This window comes from Chiloscyllium punctatum, chromosome 18 (assembly GCF_047496795.1).
Source record: "Chiloscyllium punctatum isolate Juve2018m chromosome 18, sChiPun1.3, whole genome shotgun sequence".
Lineage (NCBI taxonomy): Eukaryota > Metazoa > Chordata > Chondrichthyes > Orectolobiformes > Hemiscylliidae > Chiloscyllium > Chiloscyllium punctatum.
In genome coordinates this window covers 21,621,835-21,648,554 of record NC_092756.1, presented here as the reverse complement: position 1 = coordinate 21,648,554, position 26,720 = coordinate 21,621,835, and the positions used below count along the sequence as shown (strand labels likewise).

Here is a 26,720-nt window from a genome sequence, read left to right as displayed (position 1 = left end):
CGTTTACACGGAACATGAAACACACCGGACTACAGGGAAAATTCACAAAGCTGAGCAGGCCGTGTCCCAAATCATACCGTGCAGCATTGTTTCAGTCACTGTGTCTGTTTTGCAGAATAAGGTTCCCAAAGAATGTTCCACCCTAAAACAGGAGGTAGCATTACAATCCGAGAACGACAGATTACATTGTGAGGAAGGTCTGACCTCGGGGCCGGTTCGAGATGTCACTTTCCTTGCCTTTTACCTTAACCGTGCAATTTGCTGCAGAGATTGTCACACCTGGACATGAGCCTCATCGATACCAAAAGAGTTGGAAACCTGTGTGTGAATCGATGAAAAAGCGCGACTCAATAAAGTTTAACAAGTTCCATGGTGCTTTTTAGAAATGCAGTTTCTGTTCACCTCAATCCAAAAGGCAGTTTCTGAACATAGTAACAGAAGTCAAAAGGTAATTACCTCACCCCACCCCCACTCCGGAAGAGGTGCTAACTGCCCTTGATTGCTTTTTGTTCACGATGTGAAGAGCTCTCACGCCTGAGTCACCGTCACGTCTCTGGTTGCTGAGTGAATCACAAAGAAGGACGTTCTCCAGAGCTGCAACTGCCTCACTTCCCCACTCGCCCTCCCCGTTTCCATTTTCCTGCTCGTCAGTGATTTAAAGAAAACCAAATGGATGCGATGTCATTCTGTCGCCTCTCTGTCGATTCCTCCGTTTCAGTTCCAACGTGGCTTAGATCTCGGGGCGCACCTTAATACTAGCGACGCTATGAAAGCACAGGTCCAGAGGTTCCTCTGAGAGTGTAATTTCTTTCATTGCTGTTGCTGATTGAATGAGCCACTAACGTGCGATCTGCTCCAAAACATGATTCAGGACCTCTGGTGCCAATTCTCGCACGCTGAATAACGACAGACACCTTCCAAATGAGGTCTTTCAGAGACGACTTTGGGATACATTTGACAGACAGACTAGTTGAGGAATCCGTGGTGCACTGTGACACCAGCACATCAGCTTCTTCCCTGTCTTTGAACCGGGCCGCCTGCGCAAGGAATGCGAATGCGGTAGTGCTTTTCGTGGAAGGATCAGAAGGGGGTAACTACACTCTCAAACAGAATGGCATATGATAGGAAACAGGTTGGAGAAAAACTTTACAATGCTTTGCACAGTAATTAAATGGAATTGCATTGCATTGCACTACGAGAGAAGATTTGTTCAAGCAAACTCGAAGGCAGGTTTGCACATGGGAAAGCAAGCAAGAAAGCTACGTTCTTGTCGATGTCAAAGGCTGCAGTTGAAGAGTAAAGCAGTTTCTGCCCAGTTTCGAACTGAGGACTTTTCGCGTGTAAGGCGAACGTGATGACCACGACACTACAGAAACAAGCCTCGGTCGCCCTCGCTGCAGCTCAGTGGCATCCAGCACTGAAAGTTGAAGCCATTCTACCTTTCACCTTTCTGTTTCCGTTAGCTCGTTGTTTAATGGGACTTGTTCAATTTTAGCGATGTGGTGAGCATGGACGAGATACACCGAAGTGTCTGTTTCCACGCGGTGTACCCCAATAACGTTGTGTTGCTTACACCTGCTTTAAAGAATTACGTTTTTGCGGAGCTTACCGTCGCAGTCTGTGGCAAAATCATTTAGTCTGTTCGACTGCTCACGGGAAAGGTAGCATTGTGAAACACTGCAGAAACGAACGACTTCCTTACTTTTGCTCCGACTGACCATACTCCGTGAAGGTTTCCCAGATTCTCAGCTGGAAGTTACCTCAGAAACCCTGTTAATTCGTAATGTATTGAGCGAATCGCAAAACAGAAAGCATTTAACACGGAACACAAACAAAACTGGAAAACCAAATGCATTTTCAGACACAGCGAGCATGAATGCTAAATGTGAGACAGTCCGGGGGCATGAGCCATAAAGTAATCACACAACGAACAACAGGGCAATTCCAAACTACTCTTTCAAACATACTGGAGCCTGAGTGCACCACCACTTCCCAGACAATGCTGCAAAGAGACAAAGAAAGAACATAATAAGAATGGGCCATAAAAAGTGAATTTCACCAATCACAGTCTCGATTAGATTACCTTTCCCTTCCGATGTCTCCAGGACGGAAATGACTGAAGTGGGAGAAATTCAATAACATATGACATCGAAATACATTGGAACGATTTTCTCATTGGCCAGAAAACCAAATAACGACGAAGTCGAGTCACCGTAGGACTCTGTTTCGCAACAACGATGAAATAACAGTCTCCATTCGGTTCCAGTAAAAGCTCAACTTGCCTGGAACAGAAAGCAACAGTAGAGCTGCTGGCGATTTTCCATGCGGGAAGCGAACACGATCACGACAGCACAGACACTTTGGAAAATTCGGCACTTTTCCACACCGCAGTCAATTCGCCGGGAAGCAAACTCATTTTACTTCTGTTTTAAACAGAAATGAGGCAGGGATTGAAGCAGCATTTAAACCAGCTGTTCCGTTGGAGCTGTTCAGCAGAAATGGCAGCGGTGGGATTCGAAGCCACGCCTCGGTCGAGACTGGAGCCTTAATCCAGTGCCTTAGACCGCTCGGCCACACTACCAGCACGTCCGCGAGTCCATTTTCTTGTACTTCCAATTGTGTTCCTGCATAACAACAGATTCAGACTGACGTGAAAAGGTTTGAATGATCCCTCTCCGACTCGCACAGCTGCTGGGATGTGCCCGTCTCCAATATCAATTTCTCAGCAGTTAACGATAGCCCATCAAACAAGACAAAAATCACTGGTAAACTGAGTCTATCTTCTCAGACTGGATTCAGCTACAAATGTATCTGTGAGTGCGTGAGAATATATGATCGGTTATGATTGGGTCAAATTACCATGAGCTACTTGACATTACTGCAATTTCGATTCTTGCTTTGCTAAATGATTTCACCCATTGCTCGAAACAGGACAACTTTCACGTTTACACGGAACATGAAACACACCGGACTACAGGGAAAATTCACAAAGCTGAGCAGGCCGTGTCCCAAATCATACCGTGCAGCATTGTTTCAGTCACTGTGTCTGTTTTGCAGAATAAGGTTCCCAAAGAATGTTCCACCCTAAAACCGGAGGTAGCATTACAATCCGAGAACGACAGATTACATTGTGAGGAAGGTCTGACCTCGGGGCCGGTTCGAGATGTCACTTTCCTTGCCTTTTACCTTAACCGTGCAATTTGCTGCAGAGATTATCACACCTGGACATGAGCCTCATCGATACCAAAAGAGTTGGAAACCTGTGTGTGAATCGATGAAAAAGCGCGACTCAATAAAGTTTAACAAGTTCCATGGTGCTTTTTAGAAATGCAGTTTCTGTTCACCTCAATCCAAAAGGCAGTTTCTGAACATAGTAACAGAAGTCAAAAGGTAATTACCTCACCCCACCCCCACTCCGGAAGAGGTGCTAACTGCCCTTGATTGCTTTTTGTTCCCGATGTGAAGAGCTCTCACGCCTGAGTCACCGTCACGTCTCTGGTTGCTGAGTGAATCACAAAGAAGGACGTTCTCCAGAGCTGCAACTGCCTCACTTCCCCACTCGCCCTCCCCGTTTCCATTTTCCTGCTCGTCAGTGATTTAAAGAAAACCAAATGGATGCGATGTCATTCTGTCGCCTCTCTGTCGATTCCTCCGTTTCAGTTCCAACGTGGCTTAGATCTCGGGGCGCACCTTAATACTAGCGACGCTATGAAAGCACAGGTCCAGAGGTTCCTCTGAGAGTGTAATTTCTTTCATTGCTGTTGCTGATTGAATGAGCCACTAACGTGCGATCTGCTCCAAAACATGATTCAGGACCTCTGGTGCCAATTCTCGCACGTTGAATAACGACAGACACCTTCCAAATGAGGTCTTTCAGAGACGACTTTGGGATACATTTGACAGACAGACTAGTTGAGGAATCCGTGGTGCACTGTGACACCAGCACATCAGCTTCTTCCCTGTCTTTGAACCGGGCCGCCTGCGCAAGGAATGCGAATGCGGTAATGCTTTTCGTGGAAGGATCAGAAGGGGGTAACTACACTCTCAAACAGAATGGCATATGATAGGAAACAGGTTGGAGAAAAACTTTACAATGCTTTGCACAGTAATTAAATGGAATTGCATTGCATTGCACTTCGAGAGAAGATTGGTTCAAGCAAACTCGAAGGCAGGTTTGCACATGGGAAAGCAAGCAAGAAAGCTACGTTCTTGTCGATGTCAAAGGCTGCAGTTGAAGAGTAAAGCAGTTTCTGCCCAGTTTCGAACTGAGGACCTTTCGCGTGTAAGGCGAACGTGATGACCACTACACTACAGAAACAAGCCTCGGTCGCCCTCGCTGCAGCTCAGTGGCATCCAGCACTGAAAGTTGAAGCCATTCTACCTTTCACCTTTCTGTTTCCGTCAGCTCGTTGTTTAATGGGACTTGTTTAATTTTAGCGATGTGGTGAGCATGGACGAGATACACCGAAGTATCTGTTTCCACGCGGTGTACCCCAATAACGTTGTGTTGCTTACACCTGCTTTAAAGAATTACGTTTTTGCGGAGCTTACCGTCGCAGTCTGTGGCAAAATCATTTAGTCTGTTCGACTGCTCACGGGAAAGGTAGCATTGTGAAACACTGCAGAAACGAACGACTTCCTTACTTTTGCTCCGACTGACCATACTCCGTGAAGGTTTCCCAGATTCTCAGCTGGAAGTTACCTCAGAAACCCTGTTAATTCGTAATGTATTGAGCGAATCGCAAAACAGAAAGCATTTAACACGGAACACAAACAAAACTGGAAAACCAAATGCATTTTCAGACACAGCGAGCATGAATGCTAAATGTGAGACAGTCCGGGGGCATGAGCCATAAAGTAATCACACAACGAACAACAGGGCAATTCCAAACTACTCTTTCAAACATACTGGAGCCTGAGTGCACCACCACTTCCCAGACAATGCTGCAAAGAGACAAAGAAAGAACATAATAAGAATGGGCCATAAAAAGTGAATTTCACCAATCACAGTCTCGATTAGATTACCTTTCCCTTCCGATGTCTCCAGGACGGAAATGACTGAAGTGGGAGAAATTCAATAACATATGACATCGAAATACATTGGAACGATTTTCTCATTGGCCAGAAAACCAAATAACGACGAGTCGAGTCACCGTAGGACTCTGTTTCGCAACAACGATGAAATAACAGTCTCCATTCGGTTCCAGTAAAAGCTCAACTTGCCTGGAACAGAAAGCAACAGTAGAGCTGCTGGCGATTTTCCATGCGGGAAGCGAACACGATCACGACAGCACAGACACTTTGGAAAATTCGGCACTTTTCCACACCGCAGTCAATTCGCCGGGAAGCAAACTCATTTTACTTCTGTTTTAAACAGAAATGAGGCAGGGATTGAAGCAGCATTTAAACCAGCTGTTCCGTTGGAGCTGTTCAGCAGAAATGGCAGCGGGGGGATTCGAACCCACGCCTCTGTCGAGACTGGAGCCTTAATCCAGTGCCTTAGACCGCTCGGCCATACTACCAGCACGTCCACGTGTCCATTTTCTTGCACTTCCAATTGTGTTCCTGCATAACAACAGATTCAAACTGACGTGAAAAGGTTTGAAAGATCCCTCTCCGACTCGCACAGCTGCTGGGATGTGCCCGTCTCCAATATCAATTTCTCAGCAGTTAACGATAGCCCATCAAACCAGACAAAAATCACTGGTAAACTGAGTCTATCTTCTCAGACTGGATTCAGCTACAAATGTATCTGTGAGTGCGTGAGAATATATGATCGGTTATGATTGGGTCAAATTACCATGAGCTACTTGACATTACTGCAATTTCGATTCTTGCTTTGCTAAATGATTTCACCCATTGCTCGAAACAGGACAACTTTCACGTTTACACGGAACATGAAACACACCGGACTACAGGGAAAATTCACAAAGCTGAGCAGGCCGTGTCCCAAATCATACCGTGCAGCATTGTTTCAGTCACTGTGTCTGTTTTGCAGAATAAGGTTCCCAAAGAATGTTCCACCCTAAAACCGGAGGTAGCATTACAATCCGAGAACGACAGATTACATTGTGAGGAAGGTCTGACCTCGGGGCCGGTTCGAGATGTCACTTTCCTTGCCTTTTACCTTAACCGTGCAATTTGCTGCAGAGATTATCACACCTGGACATGAGCCTCATCGATACCAAAAGAGTTGGAAACCTGTGTGTGAATCGATGAAAAAGCGCGACTCAATAAAGTTTAACAAGTTCCATGGTGCTTTTTAGAAATGCAGTTTCTGTTCACCTCAATCCAAAAGGCAGTTTCTGAACATAGTAACAGAAGTCAAAAGGTAATTACCTCACCCCACCCCCACTCCGGAAGAGGTGCTAACTGCCCTTGATTGCTTTTTGTTCACGATGTGAAGAGCTCTCACGCCTGAGTCACCGTCACGTCTCTGGTTGCTGAGTGAATCACAAAGAAGGACGTTCTCCAGAGCTGCAACTGCCTCACTTCCCCACTCGCCCTCCCCGTTTCCATTTTCCTGCTCGTCAGTGATTTAAAGAAAACCAAATGGATGCGATGTCATTCTGTCGCCTCTCTGTCGATTCCTCCGTTTCAGTTCCAACGTGGCTTAGATCTCGGGGCGCACCTTAATACTAGCGACGCTATGAAAGCACAGGTCCAGAGGTTCCTCTGAGAGTGTAATTTCTTTCATTGCTGTTGCTGATTGAATGAGCCACTAACGTGCGATCTGCTCCAAAACATGATTCAGGACCTCTGGTGCCAATTCTCGCACGCTGAATAACGACAGACACCTTCCAAATGAGGTCTTTCAGAGACGACTTTGGGATACATTTGACAGACAGACTAGTTGAGGAATCCGTGGTGCACTGTGACACCAGCACATCAGCTTCTTCCCTGTCTTTGAACCGGGCCGCCTGCGCAAGGAATGCGAATGCGGTAATGCTTTTCGTGGAAGGATCAGAAGGGGGTAACTACACTCTCAAACAGAATGGCATATGATAGGAAACAGGTTGGAGAAAAACTTTACAATGCTTTGCACAGTAATTAAATGGAATTGCATTGCATTGCACTACGAGAGAAGATTTGTTCAAGCAAACTCGAAGGCAGGTTTGCACATGGGAAAGCAAGCAAGAAAGCTACGTTCTTGTCGATGTCAAAGGCTGCAGTTGAAGAGTAAAGCAGTTTCTGCCCAGTTTCGAACTGAGGACTTTTCGCGTGTAAGGCGAACGTGATGACCACGACACTACAGAAACAAGCCTCGGTCGCCCTCGCTGCAGCTCAGTGGCATCCAGCACTGAAAGTTGAAGCCATTCTACCTTTCACCTTTCTGTTTCCGTTAGCTCGTTGTTTAATGGGACTTGTTCAATTTTAGCGATGTGGTGAGCATGGACGAGATACACCGAAGTGTCTGTTTCCACGCGGTGTACCCCAATAACGTTGTGTTGCTTACACCTGCTTTAAAGAATTACGTTTTTGCGGAGCTTACCGTCGCAGTCTGTGGCAAAATCATTTAGTCTGTTCGACTGCTCACGGGAAAGGTAGCATTGTGAAACACTGCAGAAACGAACGACTTCCTTACTTTTGCTCCGACTGACCATACTCCGTGAAGGTTTCCCAGATTCTCAGCTGGAAGTTACCTCAGAAACCCTGTTAATTCGTAATGTATTGAGCGAATCGCAAAACAGAAAGCATTTAACACGGAACACAAACAAAACTGGAAAACCAAATGCATTTTCAGACACAGCGAGCATGAATGCTAAATGTGAGACAGTCCGGGGGCATGAGCCATAAAGTAATCACACAACGAACAACAGGGCAATTCCAAACTACTCTTTCAAACATACTGGAGCCTGAGTGCACCACCACTTCCCAGACAATGCTGCAAAGAGACAAAGAAAGAACATAATAAGAATGGGCCATAAAAAGTGAATTTCACCAATCACAGTCTCGATTAGATTACCTTTCCCTTCCGATGTCTCCAGGACGGAAATGACTGAAGTGGGAGAAATTCAATAACATATGACATCGAAATACATTGGAACGATTTTCTCATTGGCCAGAAAACCAAATAACGACGAGTCGAGTCACCGTAGGACTCTGTTTCGCAACAACGATGAAATAACAGTCTCCATTCGGTTCCAGTAAAAGCTCAACTTGCCTGGAACAGAAAGCAACAGTAGAGCTGCTGGCGATTTTCCATGCGGGAAGCGAACACGATCACGACAGCACAGACACTTTGGAAAATTCGGCACTTTTCCACACCGCAGTCAATTCGCCGGGAAGCAAACTCATTTTACTTCTGTTTTAAACAGAAATGAGGCAGGGATTGAAGCAGCATTTAAACCAGCTGTTCCGTTGGAGCTGTTCAGCAGAAATGGCAGCGGGGGGATTCGAACCCACGCCTCTGTCGAGACTGGAGCCTTAATCCAGTGCCTTAGACCGCTCGGCCATACTACCAGCACGTCCACGTGTCCATTTTCTTGCACTTCCAATTGTGTTCCTGCATAACAACAGATTCAAACTGACGTGAAAAGGTTTGAAAGATCCCTCTCCGACTCGCACAGCTGCTGGGATGTGCCCGTCTCCAATATCAATTTCTCAGCAGTTAACGATAGCCCATCAAACCAGACAAAAATCACTGGTAAACTGAGTCTATCTTCTCAGACTGGATTCAGCTACAAATGTATCTGTGAGTGCGTGAGAATATATGATCGGTTATGATTGGGTCAAATTACCATGAGCTACTTGACATTACTGCAATTTCGATTCTTGCTTTGCTAAATGATTTCACCCATTGCTCGAAACAGGACAACTTTCACGTTTACACGGAACATGAAACACACCGGACTACAGGGAAAATTCACAAAGCTGAGCAGGCCGTGTCCCAAATCATACCGTGCAGCATTGTTTCAGTCACTGTGTCTGTTTTGCAGAATAAGGTTCCCAAAGAATGTTCCACCCTAAAACCGGAGGTAGCATTACAATCCGAGAACGACAGATTACATTGTGAGGAAGGTCTGACCTCGGGGCCGGTTCGAGATGTCACTTTCCTTGCCTTTTACCTTAACCGTGCAATTTGCTGCAGAGATTATCACACCTGGACATGAGCCTCATCGATACCAAAAGAGTTGGAAACCTGTGTGTGAATCGATGAAAAAGCGCGACTCAATAAAGTTTAACAAGTTCCATGGTGCTTTTTAGAAATGCAGTTTCTGTTCACCTCAATCCAAAAGGCAGTTTCTGAACATAGTAACAGAAGTCAAAAGGTAATTACCTCACCCCACCCCCACTCCGGAAGAGGTGCTAACTGCCCTTGATTGCTTTTTGTTCACGATGTGAAGAGCTCTCACGCCTGAGTCACCGTCACGTCTCTGGTTGCTGAGTGAATCACAAAGAAGGACGTTCTCCAGAGCTGCAACTGCCTCACTTCCCCACTCGCCCTCCCCGTTTCCATTTTCCTGCTCGTCAGTGATTTAAAGAAAACCAAATGGATGCGATGTCATTCTGTCGCCTCTCTGTCGATTCCTCCGTTTCAGTTCCAACGTGGCTTAGATCTCGGGGCGCACCTTAATACTAGCGACGCTATGAAAGCACAGGTCCAGAGGTTCCTCTGAGAGTGTAATTTCTTTCATTGCTGTTGCTGATTGAATGAGCCACTAACGTGCGATCTGCTCCAAAACATGATTCAGGACCTCTGGTGCCAATTCTCGCACGCTGAATAACGACAGACACCTTCCAAATGAGGTCTTTCAGAGACGACTTTGGGATACATTTGACAGACAGACTAGTTGAGGAATCCGTGGTGCACTGTGACACCAGCACATCAGCTTCTTCCCTGTCTTTGAACCGGGCCGCCTGCGCAAGGAATGCGAATGCGGTAATGCTTTTCGTGGAAGGATCAGAAGGGGGTAACTACACTCTCAAACAGAATGGCATATGATAGGAAACAGGTTGGAGAAAAACTTTACAATGCTTTGCACAGTAATTAAATGGAATTGCATTGCATTGCACTACGAGAGAAGATATGTTCAAGCAAACTCGAAGGCAGGTTTGCACATGGGAAAGCAAGCAAGAAAGCTACGTTCTTGTCGATGTCAAAGGCTGCAGTTGAAGAGTAAAGCAGTTTCTGCCCAGTTTCGAACTGAGGACCTTTCGCGTGTAAGGCGAACGTGATGACCACGACACTACAGAAACAAGCCTCGGTCGCCCTCGCTGCAGCTCAGTGGCATCCAGCACTGAAAGTTGAAGCCATTCTACCTTTCACCTTTCTGTTTCCGTTAGCTCGTTGTTTAATGGGACTTGTTTAATTTTAGCGATGTGGTGAGCATGGACGAGATACACCGAAGTGTCTGTTTCCACGCGGTGTACCCCAATAACGTTGTGTTGCTTACACCTGCTTTAAAGAATTACGTTTTTGCGGAGCTTACCGTCGCAGTCTGTGGCAAAATCATTTAGTCTGTTCGACTGCTCACGGGAAAGGTAGCATTGTGAAACACTGCAGAAACGAACGACTTCCTTACTTTTGCTCCGACTGACCATACTCCGTGAAGGTTTCCCAGATTCTCAGCTGGAAGTTACCTCAGAAACCCTGTTAATTCGTAATGTATTGAGCGAATCGCAAAACAGAAAGCATTTAACACGGAACACAAACAAAACTGGAAAACCAAATGCATTTTCAGACACAGCGAGCATGAATGCTAAATGTGAGACAGTCCGGGGGCATGAGCCATAAAGTAATCACACAACGAACAACAGGGCAATTCCAAACTACTCTTTCAAACATACTGGAGCCTGAGTGCACCACCACTTCCCAGACAATGCTGCAAAGAGACAAAGAAAGAACATAATAAGAATGGGCCATAAAAAGTGAATTTCACCAATCACAGTCTCGATTAGATTACCTTTCCCTTCCGATGTCTCCAGGACGGAAATGACTGAAGTGGGAGAAATTCAATAACATATGACATCGAAATACATTGGAACGATTTTCTCATTGGCCAGAAAACCAAATAACGACGAGTCGAGTCACCGTAGGACTCTGTTTCGCAACAACGATGAAATAACAGTCTCCATTCGGTTCCAGTAAAAGCTCAACTTGCCTGGAACAGAAAGCAACAGTAGAGCTGCTGGCGATTTTCCATGCGGGAAGCGAACACGATCACGACAGCACAGACACTTTGGAAAATTCGGCACTTTTCCACACCGCAGTCAATTCGCCGGGAAGCAAACTCATTTTACTTCTGTTTTAAACAGAAATGAGGCAGGGATTGAAGCAGCATTTAAACCAGCTGTTCCGTTGGAGCTGTTCAGCAGAAATGGCAGCGGGGGGATTCGAACCCACGCCTCTGTCGAGACTGGAGCCTTAATCCAGTGCCTTAGACCGCTCGGCCATACTACCAGCACGTCCACGTGTCCATTTTCTTGCACTTCCAATTGTGTTCCTGCATAACAACAGATTCAAACTGACGTGAAAAGGTTTGAAAGATCCCTCTCCGACTCGCACAGCTGCTGGGATGTGCCCGTCTCCAATATCAATTTCTCAGCAGTTAACGATAGCCCATCAAACCAGACAAAAATCACTGGTAAACTGAGTCTATCTTCTCAGACTGGATTCAGCTACAAATGTATCTGTGAGTGCGTGAGAATATATGATCGGTTATGATTGGGTCAAATTACCATGAGCTACTTGACATTACTGCAATTTCGATTCTTGCTTTGCTAAATGATTTCACCCATTGCTCGAAACAGGACAACTTTCACGTTTACACGGAACATGAAACACACCGGACTACAGGGAAAATTCACAAAGCTGAGCAGGCCGTGTCCCAAATCATACCGTGCAGCATTGTTTCAGTCACTGTGTCTGTTTTGCAGAATAAGGTTCCCAAAGAATGTTCCACCCTAAAACCGGAGGTAGCATTACAATCCGAGAACGACAGATTACATTGTGAGGAAGGTCTGACCTCGGGGCCGGTTCGAGATGTCACTTTCCATGCCTTTTACCTTAACCGTGCAATTTGCTGCAGAGATTATCACACCTGGACATGAGCCTCATCGATACCAAAAGAGTTGGAAACCTGTGTGTGAATCGATGAAAAAGCGCGACTCAATAAAGTTTAACAAGTTCCATGGTGCTTTTTAGAAATGCAGTTTCTGTTCACCTCAATCCAAAAGGCAGTTTCTGAACATAGTAACAGAAGTCAAAAGGTAATTACCTCACCCCACCCCCACTCCGGAAGAGGTGCTAACTGCCCTTGATTGCTTTTTGTTCACGATGTGAAGAGCTCTCACGCCTGAGTCACCGTCACGTCTCTGGTTGCTGAGTGAATCACAAAGAAGGACGTTCTCCAGAGCTGCAACTGCCTCACTTCCCCACTCGCCCTCCCCGTTTCCATTTTCCTGCTCGTCAGTGATTTAAAGAAAACCAAATGGATGCGATGTCATTCTGTCGCCTCTCTGTCGATTCCTCCGTTTCAGTTCCAACGTGGCTTAGATCTCGGGGCGCACCTTAATACTAGCGACGCTATGAAAGCACAGGTCCAGAGGTTCCTCTGAGAGTGTAATTTCTTTCATTGCTGTTGCTGATTGAATGAGCCACTAACGTGCGATCTGCTCCAAAACATGATTCAGGACCTCTGGTGCCAATTCTCGCACGCTGAATAACGACAGACACCTTCCAAATGAGGTCTTTCAGAGACGACTTTGGGATACATTTGACAGACAGACTAGTTGAGGAATCCGTGGTGCACTGTGACACCAGCACATCAGCTTCTTCCCTGTCTTTGAACCGGGCCGCCTGCGCAAGGAATGCGAATGCGGTAATGCTTTTCGTGGAAGGATCAGAAGGGGGTAACTACACTCTCAAACAGAATGGCATATGATAGGAAACAGGTTGGAGAAAAACTTTACAATGCTTTGCACAGTAATTAAATGGAATTGCATTGCATTGCACTACGAGAGAAGATTTGTTCAAGCAAACTCGAAGGCAGGTTTGCACATGGGAAAGCAAGCAAGAAAGCTACGTTCTTGTCGATGTCAAAGGCTGCAGTTGAAGAGTAAAGCAGTTTCTGCCCAGTTTCGAACTGAGGACCTTTCGCGTGTAAGGCGAACGTGATGACCACTACACTACAGAAACAAGCCTCGGTCGCCCTCGCTGCAGCTCAGTGGCATCCAGCACTGAAAGTTGAAGCCATTCTACCTTTCACCTTTCTGTTTCCGTTAGCTCGTTGTTTAATGGGACTTGTTTAATTTTAGCGATGTGGTGAGCATGGACGAGATACACCGAAGTGTCTGTTTCCACGCGGTGTACCCCAATAACGTTGTGTTGCTTACACCTGCTTTAAAGAATTACGTTTTTGCGGAGCTTACCGTCGCAGTCTGTGGCAAAATCATTTAGTCTGTTCGACTGCTCACGGGAAAGGTAGCATTGTGAAACACTGCAGAAACGAACGACTTCCTTACTTTTGCTCCGACTGACCATACTCCGTGAAGGTTTCCCAGATTCTCAGCTGGAAGTTACCTCAGAAACCCTGTTAATTCGTAATGTATTGAGCGAATCGCAAAACAGAAAGCATTTAACACGGAACACAAACAAAACTGGAAAACCAAATGCATTTTCAGACACAGCGAGCATGAATGCTAAATGTGAGACAGTCCGGGGGCATGAGCCATAAAGTAATCACACAACGAACAACAGGGCAATTCCAAACTACTCTTTCAAACATACTGGAGCCTGAGTGCACCACCACTTCCCAGACAATGCTGCAAAGAGACAAAGAAAGAACATAATAAGAATGGGCCATAAAAAGTGAATTTCACCAATCACAGTCTCGATTAGATTACCTTTCCCTTCCGATGTCTCCAGGACGGAAATGACTGAAGTGGGAGAAATTCAATAACATATGACATCGAAATACATTGGAACGATTTTCTCATTGGCCAGAAAACCAAATAACGACGAGTCGAGTCACCGTAGGACTCTGTTTCGCAACAACGATGAAATAACAGTCTCCATTCGGTTCCAGTAAAAGCTCAACTTGCCTGGAACAGAAAGCAACAGTAGAGCTGCTGGCGATTTTCCATGCGGGAAGCGAACACGATCACGACAGCACAGACACTTTGGAAAATTCGGCACTTTTCCACACCGCAGTCAATTCGCCGGGAAGCAAACTCATTTTACTTCTGTTTTAAACAGAAATGAGGCAGGGATTGAAGCAGCATTTAAACCAGCTGGTCCGTTGGAGCTGTTCAGCAGAAATGGCAGCGGGGGGATTCGAACCCACGCCTCTGTCGAGACTGGAGCCTTAATCCAGTGCCTTAGACCGCTCGGCCATACTACCAGCACGTCCGCGAGTCCATTGTCTTGCACTTCCAATTGTGTTCCTGCATAACAACAGATTCAAACTGACGTGAAAAGGTTTGAATGATCCCTCTCCGACTCGCACAGCTGCTGGGATGTGCCCGTCTCCAATATCAATTTCTCAGCAGTTAACGATAGCCCATCAAACCAGACAAAAATCACTGGTAAACTGAGTCTATCTTCTCAGACTGGATTCAGCTACAAATGTATCTGTGAGTGCGTGAGAATATATGATCGGTTATGATTGGGTCAAATTACCATGAGCTACTTGACATTACTGCAATTTCGATTCTTGCTTTGCTAAATGATTTCACCCATTGCTCGAAACAGGACAACTTTCACGTTTACACGGAACATGAAACACACCGGACTACAGGGAAAATTCACAAAGCTGAGCAGGCCGTGTCCCAAATCATACCGTGCAGCATTGTTTCAGTCACTGTGTCTGTTTTGCAGAATAAGGTTCCCAAAGAATGTTCCACCCTAAAACCGGAGGTAGCATTACAATCCGAGAACGACAGATTACATTGTGAGGAAGGTCTGACCTCGGGGCCGGTTCGAGATGTCACTTTCCTTGCCTTTTACCTTAACCGTGCAATTTGCTGCAGAGATTGTCACACCTGGACATGAGCCTCATCGATACCAAAAGAGTTGGAAACCTGTGTGTGAATCGATGAAAAAGCGCGACTCAATAAAGTTTAACAAGTTCCATGGTGCTTTTTAGAAATGCAGTTTCTGTTCACCTCAATCCAAAAGGCAGTTTCTGAACATAGTAACAGAAGTCAAAAGGTAATTACCTCACCCCACCCCCACTCCGGAAGAGGTGCTAACTGCCCTTGATTGCTTTTTGTTCACGATGTGAAGAGCTCTCACGCCTGAGTCACCGTCACGTCTCTGGTTGCTGAGTGAATCACAAAGAAGGACGTTCTCCAGAGCTGCAACTGCCTCACTTCCCCACTCGCCCTCCCCGTTTCCATTTTCCTGCTCGTCAGTGATTTAAAGAAAACCAAATGGATGCGATGTCATTCTGTCGCCTCTCTGTCGATTCCTCCGTTTCAGTTCCAACGTGGCTTAGATCTCGGGGCGCACCTTAATACTAGCGACGCTATGAAAGCACAGGTCCAGAGGTTCCTCTGAGAGTGGAATTTCTTTCATTGCTGTTGCTGATTGAATGAGCCACTAACGTGCGATCTGCTCCAAAACATGATTCAGGACCTCTGGTGCCAATTCTCGCACGCTGAATAACGACAGACACCTTCCAAATGAGGTCTTTCAGAGACGACTTTGGGATACATTTGACAGACAGACTAGTTGAAGAATCCGTGGTGCACTGTGACACCAGCACATCAGCTTCTTCCCTGTCTTTGAACCGGGCCGCCTGCGCAAGGAATGCGAATGCGGTAATGCTTTTCGTGGAAGGATCAGAAGGGGGTAACTACACTCTCAAACAGAATGGCATATGATAGGAAACAGGTTGGAGAAAAACTTTACAATGCTTTGCACAGTAATTAAATGGAATTGCATTGCATTGCACTACGAGAGAAGATTTGTTCAAGCAAACTCGAAGGCAGGTTTGCACATGGGAAAGCAAGCAAGAAAGCTACGTTCTTGTCGATGTCAAAGGCTGCAGTTGAAGAGTAAAGCAGTTTCTGCCCAGTTTCGAACTGAGGACCTTTCGCGTGTAAGGCGAACGTGATGACCACGACACTACAGAAACAAGCCTCGGTCGCCCTCGCTGCAGCTCAGTGGCATCCAGCACTGAAAGTTGAAGCCATTCTACCTTTCACCTTTCTGTTTCCGTTAGCTCGTTGTTTAATGGGACTTGTTTAATTTTAGCGATGTGGTGAGCATGGACGAGATACACCGAAGTGTCTGTTTCCACGCGGTGTACCCCAATAACGTTGTGTTGCTTACACCTGCTTTAAAGAATTACGTTTTTGCGGAGCTTACCGTCGCAGTCTGTGGCAAAATCATTTAGTCTGTTCGACTGCTCACGGGAAAGGTAGCATTGTGAAACACTGCAGAAACGAACGACTTCCTTACTTTTGCTCCGACTGACCATACTCCGTGAAGGTTTCCCAGATTCTCAGCTGGAAGTTACCTCAGAAACCCTGTTAATTCGTAATGTATTGAGCGAATCGCAAAACAGAAAGCATTTAACACGGAACACAAACAAAACTGGAAAACCAAATGCATTTTCAGACACAGCGAGCATGAATGCTAAATGTGAGACAGTCCGGGGGCATGAGCCATAAAGTAATCACACAACGAACAACAGGGCAATTCCAAACTACTCTTTCAAACATACTGGAGCCTGAGTGCACCACCACTTCCCAGACAATGCTGCAAAGAGACAAAGAAAGAACATAATAAGAATGGGCCATAAAAAGTGAATTTCACCAATCACAGTCTCGATTAGATTACCTTTCCCTTCCGATGTCTCCAGGACGGAAATGACTGAAGTGGGAGAAATTCAATAACATATGACATCGAAATACATTGGAACGATTTTCTCATTGGCCAGAAAACCAAATAACGACGAGTCGAGTCACCGTAGGACTCTGTTTCGCAACAACGATGAAATAACAGTCTCCATTCGGTTCCAGTAAAAGCTCAACTTGCCTGGAACAGAAAGCAACAGTAGAGCTGCTGGCGATTTTCCATGCGGGAAGCGAACACGATCACGACAGCACAGACACTTTGGAAAATTCGGCACTTTTCCACACCGCAGTCAATTCGCCGGGAAGCAAACTCATTTTACTTCTGTTTTAAACAGAAATGAGGCAGGGATTGAAGCAGCATTTAAACCAGCTGTTCCGTTGGAGCTGTTCAGCAGAAATGGCAGCGGGGGGATTCGAACCCACGCCTCTGTCGAGACGGGAGCCTTAATCCAGTGCCTTAGACCGCTCGGCCATACTACCAGCACGTCCGCGAGTCCATTGTCTTGCACTTCCAATTGTGTTCCTGCATAACAACAGATTCAAACTGACGTGAAAAGGTTTGAATGATCCCTCTCCGACTCGCACAGCTGCTGGGATGTGCCCGTCTCCAATATCAATTTCTCAGCAGTTAACGATAGCCCATCAAACCAGACAAAAATCACTGGTAAACTGAGTCTATCTTCTCAGACTGGATTCAGCTACAAATGTATCTGTGAGTGCGTGAGAATATATGATCGGTTATGATTGGGTCAAATTACCATGAGCTACTTGACATTACTGCAATTTCGATTCTTGCTTTGCTAAATGATTTCACCCATTGCTCGAAACAGGACAACTTTCACGTTTACACGGAACATGAAACACACCGGACTACAGGGAAAATTCACAAAGCTGAGCAGGCCGTGTCCCAAATCATACCGTGCAGCATTGTTTCAGTCACTGTGTCTGTTTTGCAGAATAAGGTTCCCAAAGAATGTTCCACCCTAAAACCGGAGGTAGCATTACAATCCGAGAACGACAGATTACATTGTGAGGAAGGTCTGACCTCGGGGCCGGTTCGAGATGTCACTTTCCTTGCCTTTTACCTTAACCGTGCAATTTGCTGCAGAGATTATCACACCTGGACATGAGCCTCATCGATACCAAAAGAGTTGGAAACCTGTGTGTGAATCGATGAAAAAGCGCGACTCAATAAAGTTTAACAAGTTCCATGGTGCTTTTTAGAAATGCAGTTTCTGTTCACCTCAATCCAAAAGGCAGTTTCTGAACATAGTAACAGAAGTCAAAAGGTAATTACCTCACCCCACCCCCACTCCGGAAGAGGTGCTAACTGCCCTTGATTGCTTTTTGTTCACGATGTGAAGAGCTCTCACGCCTGAGTCACCGTCACGTCTCTGGTTGCTGAGTGAATCACAAAGAAGGACGTTCTCCAGAGCTGCAACTGCCTCACTTCCCCACTCGCCCTCCCCGTTTCCATTTTCCTGCTCGTCAGTGATTTAAAGAAAACCAAATGGATGCGATGTCATTCTGTCGCCTCTCTGTCGATTCCTCCGTTTCAGTTCCAACGTGGCTTAGATCTCGGGGCGCACCTTAATACTAGCGACGCTATGAAAGCACAGGTCCAGAGGTTCCTCTGAGAGTGTAATTTCTTTCATTGCTGTTGCTGATTGAATGAGCCACTAACGTGCGATCTGCTCCAAAACATGATTCAGGACCTCTGGTGCCAATTCTCGCACGCTGAATAACGACAGACACCTTCCAAATGAGGTCTTTCAGAGACGACTTTGGGATACATTTGACAGACAGACTAGTTGAGGAATCCGTGGTGCACTGTGACACCAGCACATCAGCTTCTTCCCTGTCTTTGAACCGGGCCGCCTGCGCAAGGAATGCGAATGCGGTAATGCTTTTCGTGGAAGGATCAGAAGGGGGTAACTACACTCTCAAACAGAATGGCATATGATAGGAAACAGGTTGGAGAAAAACTTTACAATGCTTTGCACAGTAATTAAATGGAATTGCATTGCATTGCACTACGAGAGAAGATTTGTTCAAGCAAACTCGAAGGCAGGTTTGCACATGGGAAAGCAAGCAAGAAAGCTACGTTCTTGTCGATGTCAAAGGCTGCAGTTGAAGAGTAAAGCAGTTTCTGCCCAGTTTCGAACTGAGGACCTTTCGCGTGTAAGGCGAACGTGATGACCACGACACTACAGAAACAAGCCTCGGTCGCCCTCGCTGCAGCTCAGTGGCATCCAGCACTGAAAGTTGAAGCCATTCTACCTTTCACCTTTCTGTTTCCGTTAGCTCGTTGTTTAATGGGACTTGTTTAATTTTAGCGATGTGGTGAGCATGGACGAGATACACCGAAGTGTCTGTTTCCACGCGGTGTACCCCAATAACGTTGTGTTGCTTACACCTGCTTTAAAGAATTACGTTTTTGCGGAGCTTACCGTCGCAGTCTGTGGCAAAATCATTTAGTCTGTTCGACTGCTCACGGGAAAGGTAGCATTGTGAAACACTGCAGAAACGAACGACTTCCTTACTTTTGCTCCGACTGACCATACTCCGTGAAGGTTTCCCAGATTCTCAGCTGGAAGTTACCTCAGAAACCCTGTTAATTCGTAATGTATTGAGCGAATCGCAAAACAGAAAGCATTTAACACGGAACACAAACAAAACTGGAAAACCAAATGCATTTTCAGACACAGCGAGCATGAATGCTAAATGTGAGACAGTCCGGGGGCATGAGCCATAAAGTAATCACACAACGAACAACAGGGCAATTCCAAACTACTCTTTCAAACATACTGGAGCCTGAGTGCACCACCACTTCCCAGACAATGCTGCAAAGAGACAAAGAAAGAACATAATAAGAATGGGCCATAAAAAGTGAATTTCACCAATCACAGTCTCGATTAGATTACCTTTCCCTTCCGATGTCTCCAGGACGGAAATGACTGAAGTGGGAGAAATTCAATAACATATGACATCGAAATACATTGGAACGATTTTCTCATTGGCCAGAAAACCAAATAACGACGAGTCGAGTCACCGTAGGACTCTGTTTCGCAACAACGATGAAATAACAGTCTCCATTCGGTTCCAATAAAAGCTCAACTTGCCTGGAACAGAAAGCAACAGTAGAGCTGCTGGCGATTTTCCATGCGGGAAGCGAACACGATCACGACAGCACAGACACTTTGGAAAATTCGGCACTTTTCCACACCGCAGTCAATTCGCCGGGAAGCAAACTCATTTTACTTCTGTTTTAAACAGAAATGAGGCAGGGATTGAAGCAGCATTTAAACCAGCTGTTCCGTTGGAGCTGTTCAGCAGAAATGGCAGCGGTGGGATTCGAACCCACGCCTCTGTCGAGACTGGAGCCTTAATCCAGTGCCTTAGACCGCTCGGCCACACTACCAGCACGTCCGCGAGTCCATTTTCTTGCACTTCCAATTGTGTTCCTGCATAACAACAGATTCAAACTGACGTGAAAAGGTTTGAATGATCCCTCTCCGACTCGCACAGCTGCTGGGATGTGCCCGTCTCCAATATCAATTTCTCAGCAGTTAACGATAGCCCATCAAACCAGACAAAAATCACTGGTAAACTGAGTCTATCTTCTCAGACTGGATTCAGCTACAAATGTATCTGTGAGTGCGTGAGAATATATGATCGGTTATGATTGGGTCAAATTACCATGAGCTACTTGACATTACTGCAATTTCGATTCTTGCTTTGCTAAATGATTTCACCCATTGCTCGAAACAGGACAACTTTCACGTTTACACGGAACATGAAACACACCGGACTACAGGGAAAATTCACAAAGCTGAGCAGGCCGTGTCCCAAATCATACCGTGCAGCATTGTTTCAGTCACTGTGTCTGTTTTGCAGAATATGGTTCCCAAAGAATGTTCCACCCTAAAACCGGAGGTAGCATTACAATCCGAGAACGACAGATTACATTGTGAGGAAGGTCTGACCTCGGGGCCGGTTCGAGATGTCACTTTCCTTGCCTTTTACCTTAACCGTGCAATTTGCTGCAGAGATTATCACACCTGCACATGAGCCTCATCGATACCAAAAGAGTTGGAAACCTGTGTGTGAATCGATGAAAAAGCGCGACTCAATAAAGTTTAACAAGTTCCATGGTGCTTTTTAGAAATGCAATTTCTGTTCACCTCAATCCAAAAGGCAGTTTCTGAACATAGTAACAGAAGTCAAAAGGTAATTACCTCACCCCACCCCCACTCCGGAAGAGGTGCTAACTGCCCTTGATTGCTTTTTGTTCACGATGTGAAGAGCTCTCACGCCTGAGTCACCGTCACGTCTCTGGTTGCTGAGTGAATCACAAAGAAGGACGTTCTCCAGAGCTGCAACTGCCTCACTTCCCCACTCGCCCTCCCCGTTTCAATTTTCCTGCTCGTCAGTGAATTAAAGAAAACCAAATGGATGCGATGTCATTCTGTCGCCTCTCTGTCGATTCCTCCGTTTCAGTACCAACGTGGCTTAGATCTCGGGGCGCACCTTAATACTAGCGACGCTATGAAAGCACAGGTCCAGAGGTTCCTCTGAGAGTGGAATTTCTTTCATTGCTGTTGCTGATTGAATGAGCCACTAACGTGCGATCTGCTCCAAAACATGATTCAGGACCTCTGGTGCCAATTCTCGCACGCTGAATAACGACAGACACCTTCCAAATGAGGTCTTTCAGAGACGACTTTGGGATACATTTGACAGACAGACTAGTTGAGGAATCCGTGGTGCACTGTGACACCAGCACATCAGCTTCTTCCCTGTCTTTGAACCGGGCCGCCTGCGCAAGGAATGCGAATGCGGTAATGCTTTTCGTGGAAGGATCAGAAGGGGGTAACTACACTCTCAAACAGAATGGCATATGATAGGAAACAGGTTGGAGAAAAACTTTACAATGCTTTGCACAGTAATTAAATGGAATTGCATTGCATTGCACTACGAGAGAAGATTTGTTCAAGCAAACTCGAAGGCAGGTTTGCACATGGGAAAGCAAGCAAGAAAGCTACGTTCTTGTCGATGTCAAAGGCTGCAGTTGAAGAGTAAAGCAGTTTCTGCCCAGTTTCGAACTGAGGACCTTTCGCGTGTAAGGCGAACGTGATGACCACTACACTACAGAAACAAGCCTCGGTCGCCCTCGCTGCAGCTCAGTGGCATCCAGCACTGAAAGTTGAAGCCATTCTACCTTTCACCTTTCTGTTTCCGTTAGCTCGTTGTTTAATGGGACTTGTTTAATTTTAGCGATGTGGTGAGCATGGACGAGATACACCGAAGTATCTGTTTCCACGCGGTGTACCCCAATAACGTTGTGTTGCTTACACCTGCTTTAAAGAATTACGTTTTTGCGGAGCTTACCGTCGCAGTCTGTGGCAAAATCATTTAGTCTGTTCGACTGCTCACGGGAAAGGTAGCATTGTGAAACACTGCAGAAACGAACGACTTCCTTACTTTTGCTCCGACTGACCATACTCCGTGAAGGTTTCCCAGATTCTCAGCTGGAAGTTACCTCAGAAACCCTGTTAATTCGTAATGTATTGAGCGAATCGCAAAACAGAAAGCATTTAACACGGAACACAAACAAAACTGGAAAACCAAATGCATTTTCAGACACAGCGAGCATGAATGCTAAATGTGAGACAGTCCGGGGGCATGAGCCATAAAGTAATCACACAACGAACAACAGGGCAATTCCAAACTACTCTTTCAAACATACTGGAGCCTGAGTGCACCACCACTTCCCAGACAATGCTGCAAAGAGACAAAGAAAGAACATAATAAGAATGGGCCATAAAAAGTGAATTTCACCAATCACAGTCTCGATTAGATTACCTTTCCCTTCCGATGTCTCCAGGACGGAAATGACTGAAGTGGGAGAAATTCAATAACATATGACATCGAAATACATTGGAACGATTTTCTCATTGGCCAGAAAACCAAATAACGACGAGTCGAGTCACCGTAGGACTCTGTTTCGCAACAACGATGAAATAACAGTCTCCATTCGGTTCCAGTAAAAGCTCAACTTGCCTGGAACAGAAAGCAACAGTAGAGCTGCTGGCGATTTTCCATGCGGGAAGCGAACACGATCACGACAGCACAGACACTTTGGAAAATTCGGCACTTTTCCACACCGCAGTCAATTCGCCGGGTAGCAAACTCATTTTACTTCTGTTTTAAACAGAAATGAGGCAGGGATTGAAGCAGCATTTAAACCAGCTGTTCCGTTGGAGCTGTTCAGCAGAAATGGCAGCGGGGGGATTCGAACCCACGCCTCTGTCGAGACTGGAGCCTTAATCCAGTGCCTTAGACCGCTCGGCCATACTACCAGCACGTCCGCGAGTCCATTTTCTTGCACTTCCAATTGTGTTCCTGCATAACAACAGATTCAAACTGACGTGAAAAGGTTTGAATGATCCCTCTCCGACTCGCACAGCTGCTGGGATGTGCCCGTCTCCAATATCAATTTCTCAGCAGTTAACGATAGCCCATCAAACCAGACAAAAATCACTGGTAAACTGAGTCTATCTTCTCAGACTGGATTCAGCTACAAATGTATCTGTGAGTGCGTGAGAATATATGATCGGTTATGATTGGGTCAAATTACCATGAGCTACTTGACATTACTGCAATTTCGATTCTTGCTTTGCTAAATGATTTCACCCATTGCTCGAAACAGGACAACTTTCACGTTTACACGGAACATGAAACACACCGGACTACAGGGAAAATTCACAAAGCTGAGCAGGCCGTGTCCCAAATCATACCGTGCAGCATTGTTTCAGTCACTGTGTCTGTTTTGCAGAATAAGGTTCCCAAAGAATGTTCCACCCTAAAACCGGAGGTAGCATTACAATCCGAGAACGACAGATTACATTGTGAGGAAGGTCTGACCTCGGGGCCGGTTCGAGATGTCACTTTCCTTGCCTTTTACCTTAACCGTGCAATTTGCTGCAGAGATTGTCACACCTGGACATGAGCCTCATCGATACCAAAAGAGTTGGAAACCTGTGTGTGAATCGATGAAAAAGCGCGACTCAATAAAGTTTAACAAGTTCCATGGTGCTTTTTAGAAATGCAGTTTCTGTTCACCTCAATCCAAAAGGCAGTTTCTGAACATAGTAACAGAAGTCAAAAGGTAATTACCTCACCCCACCCCCACTCCGGAAGAGGTGCTAACTGCCCTTGATTGCTTTTTGTTCACGATGTGAAGAGCTCTCACGCCTGAGTCACCGTCACGTCTCTGGTTGCTGAGTGAATCACAAAGAAGGACGTTCTCCAGAGCTGCAACTGCCTCACTTCCCCACTCGCCCTCCCCGTTTCCATTTTCCTGCTCGTCAGTGATTTAAAGAAAACCAAATGGATGCGATGTCATTCTGTCGCCTCTCTGTCGATTCCTCCGTTTCAGTTCCAACGTGGCTTAGATCTCGGGGCGCACCTTAATACTAGCGACGCTATGAAAGCACAGGTCCAGAGGTTCCTCTGAGAGTGTAATTTCTTTCATTGCTGTTGCTGATTGAATGAGCCACTAACGTGCGATCTGCTCCAAAACATGATTCAGGACCTCTGGTGCCAATTCTCGCACGCTGAATAACGACAGACACCTTCCAAATGAGGTCTTTCAGAGACGACTTTGGGATACATTTGACAGACAGACTAGTTGAGGAATCCGTGGTGCACTGTGACACCAGCACATCAGCTTCTTCCCTGTCTTTGAACCGGGCCGCCTGCGCAAGGAATGCGAATGCGGTAATGCTTTTCGTGGAAGGATCAGAAGGGGGTAACTACACTCTCAAACAGAATGGCATATGATAGGAAACAGGTTGGAGAAAAACTTTACAATGCTTTGCACAGTAATTAAATGGAATTGCATTGCATTGCACTACGAGAGAAGATTTGTTCAAGCAAACTCGAAGGCAGGTTTGCACATGGGAAAGCAAGCAAGAAAGCTACGTTCTTGTCGATGTCAAAGGCTGCAGTTGAAGAGTAAAGCAGTTTCTGCCCAGTTTCGAACTGAGGACCTTTCGCGTGTAAGGCGAACGTGATGACCACTACACTACAGAAACAAGCCTCGGTCGCCCTCGCTGCAGCTCAGTGGCATCCAGCACTGAAAGTTGAAGCCATTCTACCTTTCACCTTTCTGTTTCCGTTAGCTCGTTGTTTAATGGGACTTGTTTAATTTTAGCGATGTGGTGAGCATGGACGAGATACACCGAAGTGTCTGTTTCCACGCGGTGTACCCCAATAACGTTGTGTTGCTTACACCTGCTTTAAAGAATTACGTTTTTGCGGAGCTTACCGTCGCAGTCTGTGGCAAAATCATTTAGTCTTTTCGACTGCTCACGGGAAAGGTAGCATTGTGAAACACTGCAGAAACGAACGACTTCCTTACTTTTGCTCCGACTGACCATACTCCGTGAAGGTTTCCCAGATTCTCAGCTGGAAGTTACCTCAGAAACCCTGTTAATTCGTAATGTATTGAGCGAATCGCAAAACAGAAAGCATTTAACACGGAACACAAACAAAACTGGAAAACCAAATGCATTTTCAGACACAGCGAGCATGAATGCTAAATGTGAGACAGTCCGGGGGCATGAGCCATAAAGTAATCACACAACGAACAACAGGGCAATTCCAAACTACTCTTTCAAACATACTGGAGCCTGAGTGCACCACCACTTCCCAGACAATGCTGCAAAGAGACAAAGAAAGAACATAATAAGAATGGGCCATAAAAAGTGAATTTCACCAATCACAGTCTCGATTAGATTACCTTTCCCTTCCGATGTCTCCAGGACGGAAATGACTGAAGTGGGAGAAATTCAATAACATATGACATCGAAATACATTGGAACGATTTTCTCATTGGCCAGAAAACCAAATAACGACGAGTCGAGTCACCGTAGGACTCTGTTTCGCAACAACGATGAAATAACAGTCTCCATTCGGTTCCAGTAAAAGCTCAACTTGCCTGGAACAGAAAGCAACAGTAGAGCTGCTGGCGATTTTCCATGCGGGAAGCGAACACGATCACGACAGCACAGACACTTTGGAAAATTCGGCACTTTTCCACACCGCAGTCAATTCGCCGGGAAGCAAACTCATTTTACTTCTGTTTTAAACAGAAATGAGGCAGGGATTGAAGCAGCATTTAAACCAGCTGTTCCGTTGGAGCTGTTCAGCAGAAATGGCAGCGGGGGGATTCGAACCCACGCCTCTGTCGAGACTGGAGCCTTAATCCAGTGCCTTAGACCGCTCGGCCATACTACCAGCACGTCCGCGAGTCCATTTTCTTGCACTTCCAATTGTGTTCCTGCATAACAACAGATTCAAACTGACGTGAAAAGGTTTGAATGATCCCTCTCCGACTCGCACAGCTGCTGGGATGTGCCCGTCTCCAATATCAATTTCTCAGCAGTTAACGATAGCCCATCAAACCAGACAAAAATCACTGGTAAACTGAGTCTATCTTCTCAGACTGGATTCAGCTACAAATGTATCTGTGAGTGCGTGAGAATATATGATCGGTTATGATTGGGTCAAATTACCATGAGCTACTTGACATTACTGCAATTTCGATTCTTGCTTTGCTAAATGATTTCACCCATTGCTCGAAACAGGACAACTTTCACGTTTACACGGAACATGAAACACACCGGACTACAGGGAAAATTCACAAAGCTGAGCAGGCCGTGTCCCAAATCATACCGTGCAGCATTGTTTCAGTCACTGTGTCTGTTTTGCAGAATAAGGTTCCCAAAGAATGTTCCACCCTAAAACCGGAGGTAGCATTACAATCCGAGAACGACAGATTACATTGTGAGGAAGGTCTGACCTCGGGGCCGGTTCGAGATGTCACTTTCCTTGCCTTTTACCTTAAC

The 26,720-nt window shown here is 45.9% G+C and overlaps 5 non-coding genes across 5 annotated transcripts; all 5 read right to left on the bottom strand.

Annotated features, from left to right (window-relative positions):
* Nucleotides 1-4,245: 4,245 nt before the first annotated feature.
* On the bottom strand, nt 4,246-4,318 carry trnav-uac (transfer RNA valine (anticodon UAC)). The gene has a single exon. It is a non-coding gene; the product is annotated as a tRNA-Val (tRNA).
* An 8,750-nt stretch (nt 4,319-13,068) lies between these two features.
* On the bottom strand, nt 13,069-13,141 carry trnav-uac (transfer RNA valine (anticodon UAC)). The gene has a single exon. It is a non-coding gene; the product is annotated as a tRNA-Val (tRNA).
* A 7,004-nt stretch (nt 13,142-20,145) lies between these two features.
* Nucleotides 20,146-20,227, bottom strand: trnal-aag (transfer RNA leucine (anticodon AAG)). The gene has a single exon. It is a non-coding gene; the product is annotated as a tRNA-Leu (tRNA).
* A 1,664-nt stretch (nt 20,228-21,891) lies between these two features.
* trnav-uac (transfer RNA valine (anticodon UAC)) lies at nt 21,892-21,964 on the bottom strand. Its single transcript has one exon. It is a non-coding gene; the product is annotated as a tRNA-Val (tRNA).
* Nucleotides 21,965-24,832: 2,868 nt separating this feature from the next.
* trnav-uac (transfer RNA valine (anticodon UAC)) lies at nt 24,833-24,905 on the bottom strand. The gene has a single exon. It is a non-coding gene; the product is annotated as a tRNA-Val (tRNA).
* Between the last annotated feature and the right edge of the window lie 1,815 nt (nt 24,906-26,720).